Genomic DNA, 19,562 nt, shown 5'->3' with positions numbered 1-19,562 from the left:
CAGTTTGTCTACTCCCCTGCTCCCCCCCACCCGCTTGTTACCCTTGCACTTCGTTCCTTGTTCCAGTGCATCCATTTTAGGGGGGGCATGATCAGTAATGAGGGTAAATCTCTCTCCATGTAGGTAGTAGCGTAGAGATACTATGGCCAACTTTACAACAAAGCATTCCTTCTCTACCAGGGCATACCTTTGTTTTCTGGGCAGCAGTTTCCTACTAAGGAACAGGACTGGATGTTCTTCTTCTCCTAGCATTTGAAAATGTATGGCTCCCAATCCAACCTTGGAGGCATCTGTTTGTAGTACAAACTCTTTCTCAAAGTCTGACGCTAGAAGAACTGGATTACTACAGAGGGCGGTCCTCAGATCTGTAAACACTTCTTCGGCCGCGCTGGTCCATTTCACTATGTCTGGGCCTCGGACTTCTATCAGGCCTCTCAACAGGTATGCTTTGGTAGCAAAGTGGGGAATGAATCACCTACTATCTCCAAGCTGACCCCATGCCTGGAAAAGAAGCATTAAAAAAACTTGACAGAAATATGAGGGATGAGTGAATGCAGAAAATGGGGAGGTGGGGGAGGGAGAGAAAAAAGTTTGAAAGAGAGAAACAGAGAGAGAAAAATGAGAAGGAGAAAAAGACAGAAAATGGAAAAGACCTTACCTGTGCAAACAAACAGGGGTCTTTGTGCAATATTCTTGATGAGATTTGGCTTCCCTGTGGACTGAAGGGACTGGACAGGCATTAGGAGTCTCCGAAATGGGATTCACTCTTGGTTCTGACAGTCTCAGGTGGGTGTATTTTATCCCATAAATCGCTGATCCTTGGTGATTCTCTCCATTCCTCCCAGCATCACAAACCAGGTGAGACGTGGGCTCCAAATATCCCTTCATAGCTCAGTCTCAGTGACAAGAATGTGTCCCTCAACTTGGGACCACCTTGGAACTCTGGGCCTGCCTGCCTCACCCCATTCCTATGGTCACTCAGACTGTGCCTGGGACCCAGAGGAGCAGTGCTGAAAGCATGAGATTGTGCCACATGCTGGTAACTTTCCCCTGCTTTGTCTCCACCACACTGTGGGTTTCCTCCTCTCTGCGCCTCAAGTTGAAAGCAAGCTGAAGCGCAAATACGCTCCTCAGAGGGAGGAGAATCAAGGTGGCGGGGGTGGCTCTATCTTTTTTGCCACCCGAAGCATGGCAGTCAGGCTGCCTCCGGCAGCTTTCCTGTGGGAGTTCCACCGGTCCCGCGGCTTCTGCGTACCTGCCGCCGAATTGCTACGGAATCCGCAGAACCTCCCTCAGACACGCCACTGAAGGCTGCCTGACTGCCGCCCTCGCAGGGACCAGCAGGGTGCCCCCCGCGGTTTACTGCCCCAGGCACGTGCTTGGAGCGCTGGTGCCTGGAGCTGCTGCTGCAAGGTGGTGTCCCTTTATGGAGAGAGTTATGGCTGCCTATGTCCTCTTCTCTCTCTGCTTCCTGGACAGCCAGTTTCATGAATCCCTTGGAGACTCTTGTCTTGTCCCCTTTGCCTGGATCATGCCTTCTTGCCACTAACACAGAGATGAGAATTTCTCCTCAGGAATGATGACGGAGAAGATGCTATCACAGGAGAGGACTTATCCCATGAAGCAAGCTACATATTCTAGAAGATATGGACAGGAGCTCCTGGCAGGTGACTAGAGCGACCCCTTGAGGCTTAATGGGTTTCAGGTACCGAGGCTGGATTATTCACAGAACGACAGAACGTGGATTATATTTACTGCGTAATACAGTATTGCTATAATCAGAAGGATAGGTTTATATTATTTCTCTGTGAATGTGTGTTAGTACTAGAGCTCATCAGTCTGTTTTCTGGAAATTAGGATAAAGCATGGAGAAGAAGATCATCTCTAAGGTTTTGTCAGGAGTTATTCCAGAATAAAGTAGAGTGTGAATTTGAAGGGCAATAGCTATTCTGGAATAAGAGTGTCCTCTCAGGGAGCTATTCTGGAATAGCTATTCCAGTCCATTTCTCAGAATCCCTAAATAAAAACCTAGCTGGTCCATGGTTATTTCTCTGAGCAAATTATCGATCAAATGATGAGGATACTAAGAAGTCTGGGGCATGTCAGTGTTACACTTTGGTTGGTGCATGTGATCATGGGTCCCTTTAGCGACTGGACGGCAGAGCTGATGAGAGGGTGAGGGAGATAGGAGAGAGCACACATGGCTAGTGCCCTGTGTGTGGGGAGCCTGTGAGGGAGCTCTCTGATCACAGGAATATTCCAAGCCTTGCGTTGCTAAATGAAGTTTACTCTGTGAACTGTCTAACCTCATTCCACACCCTACCACAACAGTAGCTGCTGCTCCACGTACCTGTGGCCTAGGCTTTTTCTGCATGAGAGCAATTTGCAGAGATGTTGCTACACTGATATAATGACACTGACGCACACCCCTGTGAAGAAGTGTGGCTGCTCTTTGTAGGTGGGACCCACACCTGGAAGGAAACAAGAAACAGCATGGGTACACCTACAAGGCAAATAAATAAATAAATAACTTTGGCAGTGAATCTCAGAGCCTTGTTCAACTGACTCAGTCTTGTGGGGCTCGTGCTATAGGGCTAAAACTTCTGTGCAGATGTTCCCAATCAGGCTGTAACCTGGACTCCAAAATTACTGGAGCCTGAACATCTACATTGCTATTTTTAGCCCTGTAGCACAAGCCCCATGAGCCCAAGTCAGTTGCCTTGTCTCTGAGACTCACTGCCATAAGGTTTTGTTTGGGTTTTTTTGCAGTGTAGACATACCCATGAAACAACCAGGTGGTATCAACTCAGGGCACAAATTGAGATGAAAAAGAGAGCGTGCAACAGAAAAGAAGGAAGAAAAAAGAAGGAAAGGGTAAAGGAGAGAAAGGGGGAATGACAAATTGAGAAGTGGAGATAAAGAGAGAAAAAAGAAAACAGGACAGTCACCCTCCCTCTGCAAAACACTGGAGTCAAAACACTGTAGGTACTTATAGACTTATGGAAGGTCCGGTGAGACCGCGGCTCCGCAGGCATGCCTGCGGGAGGTCCACCAGAACTGCGGACCGGTGACAGCCAAAGCGCCCCCCGCGGCGCGCCGGCGCAAATCCTAGAGCCGCCCCTGCCGGCAGCCACGGGGAGCCCAGAGCCTTTTAAATCTCAGCCGCGGCCGGGAGTCAGAGGGCTCTGGGCTGCCTGCAGCCACGGGGAGCCCAGAGCCCTTTAAATCTCAGCCGCGGCCGGGAGTCAGAGGGCTCTGGGCTGCCCGCAGGGGCAGGGAGCCCAGAGCCCTTTGAATCCCAGCCCCTGGCCGCTGATTGCCCCCTCCCCAGACCCCTGCCCCAACTGCCCCCCAGGACCCCCACCCCTATCTAAGCACCACTGGTCCTTATCCCCCGATTACCCCCTCCCAAGACCCCTGCCCCTAACTGCCCCTTGGGACCCCAGCCCCTATCTAAGCCTCCCTTCTCCTTGTCCCCAACTGCCCCCTCCTGAGACCCCACCCAACTTCCCCCCAGGACCCAACCCTCTACCTGTCCCCTGATAAACCTCCTCGACTCCCATGCCTATCCAGTTGCTGCCTGTCCCCTGACTGCCCCTCTGAACCTCTGCCCCATTCAACCCCCCCTGCTCTTTGTCCCTTGACTGCCCCCCGGAACCCCCTACCCCTTCTCCAACCCCCAAACCGCTTACTGTGCCACTCAGACCAGTCTGTAGCTCCAGACAGTTGCTGCCATGCTCCCCTATGGAGCCCACAGCCCTCTCCCACCCCCAGCACCTGCCTTCCAGATTTGAACACCTCAAAATTCAGGAGTGCTCAAGCTCGGTTTGGGCAGCTTTTACTTCATTTCTCCCAAATCAAATATACTGATCCACTGTAACTTGCTGTAGAAAAAGTAGGATAAAATTGAGCAAGAAATGCTTATTAGGACTGGAATTGCTATTTTCAACAGCCATTGCCTTTTTGTTTGTTTGAAAGGAAGACAGTGATATTGCATTGGCAAATTCCCCATAGAAAGAAAGAGTGGAACAAAAGAATAATAAAGGCACCTCAACTTTTCCTCATTTATGGAGGACAGTCTTATAATATGCATCCAGATATCCTCCAATCACACAAGCTGAAAATTGTTCCACTTTACTGCAGCTCTGTAACCATATGGGAACCAGTCCTGTCTGTGTTTTGTGCACATCCAAAATTCCAGCTGAATGACCCGCCCTGGGAGCGAGTTACCAGTGACACAGGGCTGGGGCAGCAGGAGATGTGGGGGGGGGCACTGGTGGGGAGGAGCCCAGGGCTGGGGCTGCAGCAGGGTGGAGGGAGGGCAATGGTGAGGAGGAAAGGGGGAAGCCCAGCGCTGGGGTGGCAGGGGGTGTGTGTGGGTGGGGGGAAAGCCCTGGACTGGGGCAGCAGGAGGGTACAGGGGGAGCCCAGGGCTGGGAAGGGGGGCAGCCAAATTTTTTTTTGCTTGGGGCAGCAAAAAACCTAGAGCCGGCCCTGGAGAGGAGAAGTGAGAAGTGAGAAAAGAATGCAGGAAAACCCAGAGGGAGTGATGAGCAGAGAAAATGGGAAGGAAACAAAAACAGTAACTTCTGTGAGCAAACAAATGGATCTGCACTGAGCTGGTCCTGTCTATGAGTTCAGGCTCTCATGCACGGAGTCTAGAGGGGCTATGCTAAAGGTGTCCCAACTGGGAGGGGTATTTTTGCTTTAGTTCCCCACTCCTTATTTATGCTCTGTATTCCTCCCAGGATCTCAGAGCAGATAAAAGCGGGGGAGCAGATATCCCCTCCACCCTCAGTCTCAGCGAAGAGAGTGTGTCCACTGGACATGGGACTCTGGACCTCTTTACTCATAGGTCGTGCTCACTCTTGGCCCCGTATGGTCCCTAGGAGGATCCCCTTCAGTGTGACAGCTCTTCTCGCGGGTCCACTCTCTCTTTTGGTTTAAGCCCCTTGTGACAGATGCAAACCAGTGGGTTACAGGAATCTGGTAGAGGACAAATATACTGATCACTGAGTGAGTTGTTTTCTGTTCCCTGAGTGACCAGTTAAGGCAGACAGGCTGATTAGAACACCTGCAGCCAATCAAGGCAGGCTAATCAGGGCACCTGGGTTTAAAAAGGAGCTCACTCCAGTCAGGTGGGGGCAGGGAGCCAGAGGAGAAGAAGTGCGTGTGAGGATCTGGGAGTAAGAGGCGCAAGGAGCTTAGCGTGAGAGGGTGTGCTGCTGGAGGACTGAGGAGTACAAGCGTTATCAGACACCAGGAGGAAGGTCCTGTGGTGAGGATAAAGAAGGTGTTTGGAGGAGGACATGGGGAAGTAGCCCAGGGAGTTGTAGCTGTCATGCAGCTGCTACAGGAGGCACTATAGACAGCTGCAATCCACAGGGCCCTGGGCTGGAACCTGGAGCAGAGGGCAGGCCCGGGTTCCCCCCAAACCTCCCAATTCCTGATCAGACACAGGAGGAGTTGACCCAGACTGTGGGGAAGATCACAGGACCCACAGCGGAGAGCAAGCTCCTAGCCAGATGGCAGGGGCCATATGAGATAATAGAAGCTATAGGAAAAGTTGACTATAAGGTCCGACAGCCGGGTCGCTGGAAGCTGTAGCAGATCTACCATATAAATCTGCTGAAACCATGGCAGGATAGAGAAGCTCCTGTGGTTGCACTAGGGGCACCACTCCCTAAAAGCAACCAGCCCAACTGGGTGGGAATATCCTCGGAGTTGACTCTGGAACAACGATCGGAAGTGATCAGCCTGATCAAATGCAACCAGGATGTGTTCTCATAAAAACCAGGCAGGACTACTGAGGTTCACCATCACATCCTCTGGAGTGAAGGTGAACATCAAGCCATACCGGATCCCAGAGGCCAAAAGAGAAGAGATTAGGACAGAGGTCAGGAAAATGCTGACCTTAGGAGTCATTGAAGAATCTCATAGCCAATGGTCAAGTCCTGTGGTTTTAGTGCCTACGTCTGATGGCAGTATGAGGTTCTGCAATGACTTCCGCAAGCTGAATGAGGTGTTCCAATTTGATGCGTACCCTATACCCCGGATAGATGATCTAATTGAGATACTGGGAAAATCAAGGTTTATGTCTACCCTTGTCCTGACCAAGGGCTATTGACAGATCCCCTTGGCCAAGGCCGACAAAGAGAAGACGTCCTTTTCAACTCCAGAAGGTCTGTATCAGTACACCATCCTCCCCTTTGGGTTGCATGGGGCTCCCACTATGTTCCAGCGGCTCATGGACAAACTATTATGACCATATGGCAAGTACCCAGCAGCCTATCTTGACAACATCATTATATATAGCCCCGACTGGGAGACGCACATGGAAAAGGTGGAAGCGGTCCTGGACACCGCGAGGAAGGCAGGACTGACTGCAAATCCCTCCAAATGTTCGATCGGGTTAGCTGAGGCCAAGTACCTCGGGTATATAGTGGGGAGGGGAATGGTGAAGCCCAAACTCAACAAGTTAGAAGCTATACAGAAGCGGCCCCGACCACTCTGGAAAAAACAGGTCAGAGCATTCCTGGGACTAGTGTGGTACTATAGACGGTTCATTCCCCACTTTGCCACCAGGGCATGCCCATTAACAGACCTAACCAAAGGTCGGGGCCCAAACATAGTAAAATGCTCTGCTGCAGCCGAAGTCCCTTTTGCAAATCTGAGGACAGCCCTCTGCACAGACCCCGTACTAGTAGCCCCAGACTGGGGGAAGGAGTTTATCCTACAAACCAACACCTCTGAAGTAGGGTTGGGGGTGATACTTTCACAAATGGTTGGAGATGACGAACACCCTGTCCTCTTCCTCAGTAGGAAACTCCTCCCTAGGGAACAGAAATACGCCGCAGTGGAAAAAGAATGCCTGGTGGTAAAATGGGCCATAGAATACCTCCGCTACTATCTACTGGGACAGAGGTTTACCCTTGTCATGGACCATGCCCCTCTGCAGTGGATGCACCAAAACAAAGACAAAAATGCGAGAATAACAAGATGGTTCTTGTGGCTTCAGCCCTTCCACTTCACAGTACACCATAGGTCTGGAATCCAACATGTCAATGTGGATGGCCTGTCAAGAGTGCAATGCTTTCCGACCCAAGTAGGCCAACCCCGTAGTGTTGAGCTGAGGGGTGAGGGAGGCAAGGGGGAAGATATCTGGTAAACCCAGGACAAACAGGTACAAGGGGGGTGGGATAGTAATTAGTCCCAGGGGGTTAAAAGGCCTCTCCCTATCCACTGAGGAGAGATAACCACAGGGAAATAAGGTTCAGCAGAAAAAGGGGTTACTAAGGAACTAATTAGGTTCAGCTGGCTCCAACTGCTTGAGCTCTTTTTAAACCCTCCCCTGCATGGAAGGAGGTGGGGGGCGAGAGAGTGAGAGAAGCAGGGAAGCTGCCAGTAGGCTGGGTGCAGCAAGACACCAAACCCTTCCAGAAAGGAAGGCTGCACTCCCTCCCCAGAAGGGAAGGAAAACAAGCACAAGGGACTGACTGAGGAAAGGAATAGCTGTGCTACCTGTAAGGATTTGCCTTGTCCAAGCCTGTGTCTCCAAGGCTAAAAAGGACTGAGCCAGCTGAGGAGAAGAAGGTACTTTGCCACACCTGACACAATTATAGCTGCTGCTCCACACACCTGTGGCCTAGGTTTGCAAGGTTTTTGATTGTCTGTAACTGGTCATTGTATTTCCAGCACCATGTACCCCAATGCAAAGACATCATTCATGAGCTCACAAGGATGTACTGTTCTAGCAGAAATAACACTGTATGAGCAGCTCTCTCAGAGGTGGTACACAGCAGTGGTTTTGTGTGCATTCATCCCCAAGTCACCTGACCATTTCATAGAACCCTAGAATCATAGAAAACTAGAGTTGGAAGAGACCTTAGGAGCAGAGGCGGATTTACAGTAAAACACAGGGTTCCCTGGGTTGGGGCTCTGCAATGACAGGGGACCCCAGGGCCGGGCATATGCCTTATATTACTATACCCCCTACAACACACTAGAGCATTTGTCTCAACCACTGTAGCTAGGACAGGTGGTCAGGGAGGACAAGAACATGATATCATTGCAGGGAAGTAGGAATGGGCTTAATGACTGGATTGGAGACAAGAAAGAAAGAGACAGGACAGGGACTAAGAGAAAATCATTTGGAAAGAAAAAGGATGGCAAGACAGAGAAAGAGCCATATCCGGACATGTATGGCCCAGCAATAACCTTCTGACTCATAGGCACGTGCACTCCCTCTGTTTCCTCCCATCTCTCTGGGTTTTTGCTGGCTGTCTCAGGGCTCTGTGTCACTGTGCAGTGCTGCATGCACAGTAATACACAGCCGAGACTGACAGTGAAAGGCTTCTCCATGTTAGGTCCCATTTTGTGTTGCTCCTCAGGGCTGTCATGGGCTCAGCTGTGAAGTTGGTGCCTGGTCCATCTCCTACAGAGTTGAAGAGTCCCTCCAGCTCCCTTCCTTCCCATTGCCTATACCAGTACATCCAGTTGCAGCTGCTTTGTTTCAATGTACACTGCAGGGTTTTAGGATTCTCCAGAGCCCCTGTGACAAAGGGGGGTTGCTCCACATAGACTGACCCCATACCTAGAAAAGAAGCATTAAAAAAAACTTGACAAAAACATGAGGGACGAGTGAATGCAGAAAATGGTGAGGTGGGGGAGGGAGAGAAAAAACTTTGAAAGAGAGAAACACAGAGAGAAAAATGAGAAGGAGAAAAAGACAGAAAATGGAAAAGACAAACAAAAAGGGATCCTTGTGCAATATTCTTGACTGAGATTTGCCTTCCCTGTGGACTTAAGGGACTGAACTGGCATTAAGAGTCTCCCAAATGGGATTCACTCTTGGTTCTGACAGTCTCAGATGGGTGTATTTTAACCCATAAATCTCTGGTCCTTGTTGATTCTCTTCATTCCTTCCAGCGTCTCAAAGAAGAGAAGTGGTCTTCAAATATCCCCTTATATCTCAGTCTCAGTAACAAGAATGTGTCCCTCAACTTGGGATTCTGGGCCGGCCTGCCCCACCCCATTCCTGTGGTCACTCAGACAGTACCTGGGACCCAGAGGAGCAGTGCTGAAAGCACAAGATTTTCCCACATGCTGGTAACTTTCCTCTGCTTTGTCTCCACCACACTGTGGGTTTCCTTCCCTTTGCGCCTCAAGTTGAAAGTGAGCTGAAGAGCAAATATGCTCCTCAGTGGGAAGAGAAACAAGGTGGTGCCCCCTTATGGAGAGAATTATGGCTGCCTATGTCCTCTTCTCTCTCTGCTTCCTGGACAGCCAGTTTCATGAATCCCTTGGAGACTCTTGTCCCCTTTGCCTGGATCATGCCCTCTTACCACTAACACAGAGATGAGAATTTCTCCTCAGGAATGATGAGGGAGAAGATGCTATCACAGGAGAGGACTTATGCCATGTAGCAAGCCACATATCCTAGAAGATATCAACAGGAGCTCCCGGCAGGCAACAAAAGTGACCCCTTGGGGCTTTATGGGTTTCAGTTACTGAGGCTGGATTATTCACAGAACGGCAGAACATGGACTATCTTTATTATTTAATACAGTATTGTTATAATTAGAAGGATAGGTTTATATTATCTCTCTGTGAATGTGTGTTAGTACTAGAGTCCATCAGTGTGTTTTCTGGAAATTAGGATAAAGCATGAAGAAGATGATCATTTCTAAGGTTTTGTCAGAAATTATTCCAGAATAAAGTAGAGTGTGAATTTGAAGGGCAATAGCTATTTGGAATAAGTGTGTACACACGGAGAGCTATTCTGGAATAGCTATTCCAGTCAGTTTCCCAGAATCCCTAAATGAAAACCTGGCTGGTTCAAGGTTATTGCTCTGAGCCAGGGGTGACCAAACTGTGGCTCCGGAGCCACATGCAACTTTTCAGAAGTTTATATGCGACTCCTAGTATAGGCACCGACTCCGGGGCTGGAGCTACATGCACGAACTTTCCAATGTGCTGGGGGATGCTCACTGCTCAACCCCAGGCTCTGCCACAGGCCCTGCCCTCACTCCACCCCTTCCCACCCTCTACCCTGAGTCGACAGTGTCCTCACTCCTCGCTTCTCCCCCAGAGCCTCCTGCACACCATGAAACAGCTGATTGGGACGTGAGGGGGAGGTTCGGATCAGAGGGGCTGCCGGTGGGTAGGAGGCGCTGGGAGTGTGTGTGGGGGGGTGGCTGTGGAGCTGATGTGGGGCTGCTGACATATTACTGTGGCTCTTTGCAATGTACATTAGTAAATTCTGACTCCTTCTCAGGCTTAGGTTGGCCACCCCTGCTCTGAGTAAATTATACATCAAGTGATGAGAATACTAAGAAGTCTGGGGCATGTCAGTGTAACACTCTGGTTAGTGCATGTGATCATGGCTCCCTCTAGCGACTGGCTGGCAGAGCTGATGAGATGGTGAGGGAGATAGGAGAGAGCACACCTGGCTAGTGTCCTGTGTGGGGAGCCTGTGAGGGAGCTCTCAGATCACAGCAATATTCCATGCCTTGCATTGCTAAATGAAGGTGACTCTGTGAACTGTCTAACCTCATTCCGCATCCTACCACAACAGTAGCTGCTGCTCCACACACCTGCATGAGAGCAATTTGCTACACCGATATAATGACACAGATGCAAACCTCTAATACAGAGTGTTGTGCTGATGCAAAACAGGGCTTGCAGTGATACATCTTACTGTAATATATTTAACTTGATTACTCTAGTATGTACTTCCTTAATGTAAGCAGAGCCTAAGATGTGAAATGTTGCATGGCCCAGTTCTTAACTCCCAGAGCTAACTGCTGTGATGAACATAATTTGTTGTGGATGTGCAACATGAAATGAGAAATAGTTCTTCCATCTTGGTTTAACCTAGAAATGGGACCAACCCTGCAGAGTTTGGTTCTACATTTGGATTGAAACTTCCCTAATCTTCCATTGTGTTCAGATTCTGTGATGTAGTTTGTGTCTTTCACAGAGGCAGACCTGACACAGGAAGGTGGGGGTATTTGCTACTCGTGTGCTGATTTGAGTCTGGGCTAGCGGTTGGGGCCCATCTCCAGCACATTATGCCATTTGCAGCAGGAGTCTTCCTTCCCCTGGATAACTGTCCTGCTCCCCGAACAAAGAAATAAGGAAGAGATACTGAGGGGGGAACATAAGAACATAAGAATGTCCCTATTGGGTCAAACCAAAGGTCCATGTAGCTCAGGATCCTGTCTTCCGACAGTGGCCAATGCCAGGTGCCCCAGAGGGAATGAACAGAACAGGTAATCATCAAATGTTCCGTCCCCTGTCACTCATGCCCAGTTTCTGGCAAACGGAGGCTAGGGACACCATTCCTGTCCATCCTGGCTAATAGCCATTGATGGACCTACCCTCCATGAATTTATTTAGCCCTTTTTTTAACCCTTTTATGGTCTTGGCCTTCACAACATCCTCTGGCAAGGAACTCCACAGGTTGACTGTGCGTTGTGTGAAGAAATACTTCCTTTTATTTGTTTTAAACCTGCTGCCAATTAATTTTATTGGGTGACCTCTAGTTCTTGTGTTATGAGAAGGAGTAAACAACACTTCTTGATCTACTTTCTCTACATCAGTCATGATTTTATAGACCTCAATCATATCTCCCCTTAGCCATCTCTTTTCCAAGCTGAAAGATCCCAGTTTTATTAATCTCTCCTCATACAGAAGCCGTTCCATACCCCTAATCATTTTTGTTGCTCTTTTCTGAACCTTTTCCAATTCCAACATATCTTTTCTGAGATGGGGTGACCTCATCTGCACACATGTATTCAAAATGTGGGCGTACCATGGGTTTATATAGAGGCAACATGATATTTTCGGTCCTATTATCTATCCCTTTCTTAATTATTCCCAGCATTCTGTTCACTTTTTTGACTGCCACTGCACATTGAGTGTATATTTTCAGAGAACTATCTACAATGACTCCAAGATCTCTTTCTTGAGTGGTAACAGCTATTTTAGATTCCATCATTTTATATGTATAGTTGGGATTATGTTTTCCAATGTGCATTACTTTGCATTTATCAACGTTAAATTTCATCTGCCATTTGGTTGCCCAGTCACCCAGTTTTGAGAAATCCTTTTGTAGCTCTTTGCAGTCTGCCTGGGTCTTAACTATCTTTAGTAATTTTGTATCATCTGCAAATTTTGTCACCTCACTGTTTATCCTTTTTTTCCAGATCATTTATGAAAATATTGAATAGGACTGGTCCCAGAACAGACCCCTGGGGGACACACTATTTACCTCTCTCCATTCTGAAAACTGACCTACCATTTGTTTCCTATCTTTTAACCAGTTAGCAATCCATGACAGTCTCTTCCCTCTTATCCCGTGGAAGCTTACTTTGCGTAAGAGCCTTTGATGAGGTACCTTGTCAAAGGCTTTCTGAAAATCTAAGTACACTATATCCACTGGATCCCCTTGGTCCACATGCTTGTTGACCCCCCCTCAAATAATTCTAGTAGATTGGTGAGGCATGATTTCCCTTTACTGAAACCATGTTGACTCTTCCTCAACAAATTATCTTCATCTACATATCTGACAATATTGCTCTTTATTATAGTTTCAACCAGTTTGCCCAGTATTGAAGTCAGGCGTACAGGCCTGTAATTGCCAGGATCACTTCCGGAGCCCTTTCTAAAAATTGGTGTCACATTAGCTATCCTCCAGTCATCCACAGAAGCTGATTTAAATAATAGCTTACAGACTACAGTTAGCAGTTCTGCAATTTCACATTTGAGTTCCTTCAGAACTCTTGGGTGAATATCAGCTGGTCCTGCTGACTTATTGCTGCTTAGTTTATCAATTTGTTCCAAAACCTCCTCTAATGATACCTCAATCTGGGACAGTTCCTCAGATCTGTCACCTAAAAAGAATGGCTCAGGTTTGGGAATGTCCCTCACATCCTCAGCTGTGAAGACCGATGCAAAGAATTTTTTTAGTTTCTCTGCAATGGCTTTATCGTCCTTGAGTGTTCTGTTAGCACCTCAATCATCCACTGCCCCTCTGGTTTTTAGCAGGCTTCCTGCTTCTGATGTACTTTAAAAAAAATGCTATTACTTTTTGAGTCTTTGGCTATCTGTTCCTCAAATTCTTTTTTGGCCTTCCTTACTTGTATTTTTACACTTCATTTGCCAGTGTTTATGCTCCTTTCTATTTTCCTCACTAGAATTTAACTTCCACTTTTTAAAGGATGCCTTTTTGCCTCTCACTGCTTCTTTTACTTTATTGTTTAGCCACAGTGGCTCTTTTTGGTTCGCTTACTTTTTTTTTAAATTTGGGGTACACATTTAAGTTGAGCCTCTATTTTGGTGTCTTTAAAAAGTTTCCAAGCAGCTTGCAGAGATTTCACTTTTGGCACTGTACCTTTTAATTTCTGTTTAACTAACCACATTTTTGCATAGTTCCCCTTTCTGAAATTAAATACTACAGTGTTGGACCACTGTGGAGTTTTTCCTGCCACAGGGATATTAAATTTAGTTATAGTATGGTCACTATTACAAAGCAGTCCAGCTATATTCACCTCTTGGACCAGATCCTGTGCTCCACTTAGGACTAAATCAAGAACTGCCTCTCCTCTGGTGGGTTCCAGGACCAGCTGCTCCAAGAAGCAGTCATTTAAGGTGTCAAGAAAGTTTATCTGTGCATCCCATCCTGAGGTGACGTACCCAGTCAATATGGGGATAATTGAAATCCTCCATTATTATTATTGAGGGTTTTTTAAATTTTAATAGCTTCTCTAATCTCCCTAAGAATTTCACAGTCACTATCACAGGGGTTGGCAACCTGCGGCATGCGTGCCAAACATGGCACGCGAGACGATTTTGAGCGGCACGCAGCCGCCTGCCGCAGTCCTGGCCCTCAGCCCCCCCGCCCACCGCTCTACCCTGCGGGGGCAGGAGGCAGAAGCTTGGTTCTGCGGCAACCAAGCTTCCCTCTCCCCTGCTTCTTCCCCCAGCGTGGTGCTTTCCTGCCCCGCCCCCTCTCCTTTCCTGCGCCAATCAGCTGCTGGCCCTAACAAGGGGAAGGGGCAAGAGCGGCAGCGAGCAGGCAGTTCCCTAGAGGGGACAGAGAGAGGAAAAGAAGCTTGCATTGCTCTGCCTCTGGCTAACTAAAGAGCTTGGCTTCCAGGATTGATGATCAGGCACTTTTCACCACTATTAGAGTCAACATAACATTTATGTCCCCTGTCACACCATTTCTGTGTGTGGCTGGGCCTGAGGTGTGTGGGTTGTGAGGGACATGAGGTGAACAGCACTGGTGGGTTATTCCACAAATGTGAGTCAGAAAGTTCTCATTTTGCTTTACTAGCTGTACAGAAATCTACTGCAGTGTTTTCAACCATCCCTAGGCTGACTTGGTCAGTGTTGCTAGCTACATCATGTTGTATCAGATTTTGAACTGTTCCAGTTCTCTTGCATTCCCACCTATGGAACTGGCTACAAACTGCAGCTGCTCTGCTGATACCACTGGACATTATAGTTGAATCTGTCACATGGGATTCTTGCCTTGCTCCCATTCTGGCTGACTATAAACTTCTCCTTCTGCATCACCATCACTCCACTGCAAAGACCTGCAAAGGAGAGTGGAGGGAATAGGGTGAATGAGGGCCATGAAGGATGGAACACACCTCACCTGGTCTATGTACATTTCAGGATCCAGTTCCAAAACTCCTTCCTTGATTTTAAATGCCTCCATGAACTGATCTAATCACCTCTCTGACCTTACCTTTGTACTGCTCTCCCCCACCTTCGATCAATGGTCTGACCTCTGTCACTTCACACAACCTTACCACAGTTGGTACATAAGCCCACTCCTGTGCAGTTCCTGCTATCTGGAAGCAGCTCCTCTGTAGCCCTCCCTGCTTCCTCCACTTATCTAACAAAGGTTTCCTCCCTTTCTCCCTTCATGTGTGCTTGACAGTTTGGTACTGGAGCCTTCTCCTCTGAAGCTTCCATCATCTGCAACAAATACACTCTGTGATGTTCCCCTGGTGTTATCCAGACCGGTGATCTGCTAGATCACTCCAATCCTTGACTCTGCTCTGCTTTGAGAATTCCCACTCCTGGGCTGTTCACGCACAGCCTCGGGCATGTAAGCTGCTCCTTGGATTGTGCAACTGAATGACATAAGCCAATATCTCCGGTCCCAGACACAATCCTAGGAACCTCTGTCTTGCAGTGTCCAGTTATGCCCACTGGATGCTGAAAGCTTATATGAGTTTGTCAATTTAACAAAGAAATTGATATGTACCAGGCTTGTTATCCCAAGGGGAGTCTCTGACATGCTTCAAACCAAACACACTGCTTCAGGTAAAATAAACAAACAAATGTATTGACCACAAAGATAGATTTTAAGTGATTATAAGTCAAAGCATAACAAGTCAGATTTGGTCAAATGAAATAAAAGCAAAATGCATTCTAAGCTGATTTTAGCACTTTCAGTGCCCTTACAAACTCAGATGCTTCTCACCACAGACTGGCTGGTTGCCCTTCAGCCAGGCTCTCCCATTTGATCAGCGCTTCAGTCACTTGGTGTAGTGTCTGTAGATGGAGGTGAAAGACAGAAGAAGAGCATGGCAAATGTCTCTCCCTTTTATCATGTCCTTTATTCCCTCTTGGCTTTGCCCCCCCCCTTCAGAGTCATGTGAGCATTATGTTATTGTAGTCCCAAACTGACCAAGGGAAGGGGAGTGACTCACTCGAGAGTCCAACAGACTCTTTTTTGCTGCCTAGGCCAGTGTCCCTTGTTCCTGTGAGGCTGGGCTGGGTGTGTCACATATATGCCCTGATGAGGTGTGGACTGTCCCTCTGCTCTTGGAGAGTTTTTGCCTGGGCTTGTTTTAAGCCACAAGGACACACTTTCAGCATCATAACTATATACATGAAATTACAACCTATAACATTACTATAACATTACTATAAAAACAATGCTCAGTACATCGTGAGCCTTCTGAAGACACCTGACATGACAAACTTTTCATTGGATACCACTCTGTACCCCTGAGGTACAGAGCGTCACACCCTCCTCCCCACATTCTGCTTCTCATCTCAGACACTAAAGTAAAGCTGTACCATCCTGGAGTCAAAACATTTATCAGAGACAGTTTCTTACCTGCCAGCAGCTGGAAGCCAAAGAAGACACCCAATGCCTTCCACATTGCATCTGCAGGAAAGACAAGCCAGAGTGGTCATTTCCATTGAACAATGTGCTGTGTAATCTTAAAATGCCAAAATTCTGTGAAACCGCAAAAGGAGAAGGAGCTGATGTTCATAAGGCACAGCCACTACTGGAGGTAGTAAAGCTGACTTTGATCTGAATCAGAATTTTGCAGCTGTCTCTTGTTCTGTTCTGGACAGAACTCAAAGCCTGGATCCAAACACTCAAGAAATGTGATTGTGATGAAGTGGGACTAGTTTTAATGTTCCCTCTGAATACTGTGTGGGGGCCTCAGCTCTGGCTGACCCTCTGTCGCCTAGCAACTAATGGCCAGGCCCTTCCCCCTTGCAAGGGGATGCTAAAGGTGTTGGAGACAGAGAGATCAGGTGACCTCCTGGCCCAGGAAAGAGACAAAGCCCAGGGAGGAGGGGCTGGTGGGGGTTTGGGGGTTTTTTGAAAGCTGGCTGGAAAATGGAGGGGAGCCCCGAGGAGGCTTGGGCCTCCCAGCGGGGTGGTGGCATCCCTGGGGCCCCAGACAGACCTAACTAAGGGGGGGTCTTGTTGTCTGTACCGGAAAGACCTGTTTTGGACTGTGTTTCTGTCATCTAAATAAACCTCTGTTTTACTGGCTGGCTGAGAGTCACGCCTGACTGCAAGGTGGGGGTGCAGGACCCTCTGGCTTCCCCAGGACCCCGACTGGGTGGACTCGCTGTGGGAAGCACACGGAGGGGCACATGCTGAATGCTACATGTGAGCTTCCTGCCCTAAAGATAGTCTGCACCAAGGGAAAGGAGGGTCCCCAAAATCCTGACTGGCTTTGTGGGGAGCAGTTCCAGAGCATCGCCTGGGGACTCCGTGACAGTGATGGCTAGAAATTCTGATCCAAAATATGTTGCTTAGGCCCATTTCTCACTACACAAATCCTCCTGCTGCTTCAGATTGATCAGTGTAAATATTTCGTTGTTAGGGTTGCATAGTCTTGTGAGGATTTGGGGAAATGTCAGTTTTCTGCTCTGTAAATGTCCTTGCCAAGTTGTGATCTATTTCTACTTCTCTTACTGAAACTGCAAGAGGGATCTAGAGAAGTCACTCCTCACTTCTCTCGTCATGACACTGTTTTGTAGCAAATGACAGCTGCCATGTTCCACCACAGCACTGGTTTCATTTCAGTGACAGGTGAGAATTCCCTAGAGTTAGAATGCAACATCTTTTGAGTTCTGCCAGGAGGAAGAAGGGCACTAGAGAAATGTTGCAGCTTATTATAATCTCTGCATCTCTGTAGGGAGCCAGGGTGGCTTCCCTCCGAGCCTGAGGGGAAACCGCCACGCTCTCAACCGGAGGGGGCGGGGTCAGGCCAAGTTTGTTCCGACCCCAGCGATGGGAGGGGCGGAACAGGAGGTACAAAGGGTGGGGCCCTTTGCTCAGTCGGGGCAGCACAACGTGGGGAGGCAGACGTAGACTGCACGCTGCTCCCTTCCGACCTGGCTGCCAACCCCGGCGAGGCGCGGGACCAGCGGAAGTCCGAGCAAGGGGACGGACGGGACTCCCCGGGACTGCCTGGCGCCGAGTGCTCCGAGGGACAGGAGGAACCGGAACCGGTGGAAGAGCTGGAGCTGCCAGCCGCGGTCTATCCGGCCGAACCTGAGGTGCGTGTAGCCGAGCTCCTGCCAGCGTTCCCCTGCTAGAGGGGTACGCTATAGACTCCTGCCGGCGCTCCCCTGCCTGAGGGGCGCGCTGCGAACTCCTGCCAGCGTTCCCCTGCTAGAGGGGTACGCTATAGACTCCTGCCGGCGCTCCCCTGCCTGAGGGGCGCGCTGCGAACTCCTGCCAGCGTTCCCCTGCTAGAGGGGTACGCTATAAACTCCTGCTGGCGCTCCCCTGCCAGAGGGGCGCGCCGCGGACCCCAGCCAGCCAGAGACAGGGGACCTCACCCTCGCCGCCGGCGGCGGTAGCCCAGGCCTCTGGCTTACAAGTGGCACCTGACCACGGACCTTGAACCTATCCCTGTCGGAAGGGATTAGGGCCAGGACGCAGTTGACGCTCTGGGTGGAAGATGGAGGTAGAGGCCCTTATTAAATTCCTGGCCGAAAGCCAGCAGCAGCAGCTCATACAGCAGCTGGGGGCCCACCAGCAGCAGCTACTTCAAACCTTGGGGGTCCAGCATCGGGAGCAACAGACCCAATGTTTCCAGCAACTCGCCACCCTGTGGCCGAGCCCCGGTGGCGTTCCACCAGGGGGGGCCGCTTCACCTGCCCCCCCTGCACCACCAGTTCGTCTGGCCAAGATGGGGCCCGAGGATGACCCCGAGGCGTATCTCGTCACCTTTGAGCGGGTGGCGGCAGTGGGTGGGCACCGGACCAGTGGGCGACCCTCCTCACCCCCTATTTGACGGGGCCCGCGCAGAAGGCTTACCGGGGGCTCCCCGACGATGAGGCTCGGGTTTATGCGTGAGTGTAAGCCGCCATCTTGGACGCTTTCGACATTACCCCCGAGTCCGTTCAACGGCGGTTTCGGGGAAAGCGTTATCCTCCAGGCGCCCGGCCCCGGGTCGTCTCACAGGAACTAAAGGACGCAGCTAGCAGGTGGCTACAGCCTGAGCGTAGAACCGCGGCAGACATGACAGAACAGATCGTCCTTGAGCAATTCATACAAATTCTCCCGACGCCAGGACGGGCGTGGGTGTTGTGGCACCGACCCCAAACACTGTGCGCGGCCATCGCCCTCATGGAAGACTTTCTAGAAGCCAAGGCCCCTCTAGGGCCGGCCGCCCGCGGCCCCCAGGGAGGACCGGGCACTCAGAGACTGGAGAGGGGGCCCAGCTCCAAGCCTGGGACACCACCCCGTGTCCGGCGGCCATAAGGCGGCGGGACCTCTTTTCCCCGACACCCAGAGACGCCACCGCATACCGGCTCCGGACGCTGGGCCCGACCCCCAGGACCTGGCCAACCCCGTGGGCCCCCCGGCGCCCCCACCCACTCCGGGCGCCCGGAGCTAGGACCCTGCTTCCGGTGTGGCGAGAACGGCCACCTACAACGAGACTGTACGGCGATGGAGTGTGACTTTGGCCGCGTGTATGCTGGGGAGCGTCGAGCCCGCCCGCCTTCCGCGGCCAAAGTAACGGCTCCCATGGAGGTTGCCGGGACCCACGTAGTGGGTCTAATCAATTCGGGCTGTGGACAGACTCTTGTTCACCAGGCGCTCCTTCCAGATGGCCAGCGGAGTACGGGGGAGGTTCGGATCAAGTGTATCCATGGGGACGTAAGACCGTACCCCACGGTTCAGGTCCCGCTCACGCTGAACAGAGCAACCCAGTTACTGAGTGTGGCAGTGGCCCCGTCTCTGGTCTATCCGGTTATTCTGGGCCGGGACTGGC

This window comes from Mauremys mutica, chromosome 1 (genome assembly GCF_020497125.1).
Source record: "Mauremys mutica isolate MM-2020 ecotype Southern chromosome 1, ASM2049712v1, whole genome shotgun sequence".
Taxonomy (NCBI): domain Eukaryota; kingdom Metazoa; phylum Chordata; order Testudines; family Geoemydidae; genus Mauremys; species Mauremys mutica.
This window is presented reverse-complemented; position numbering follows the sequence as displayed.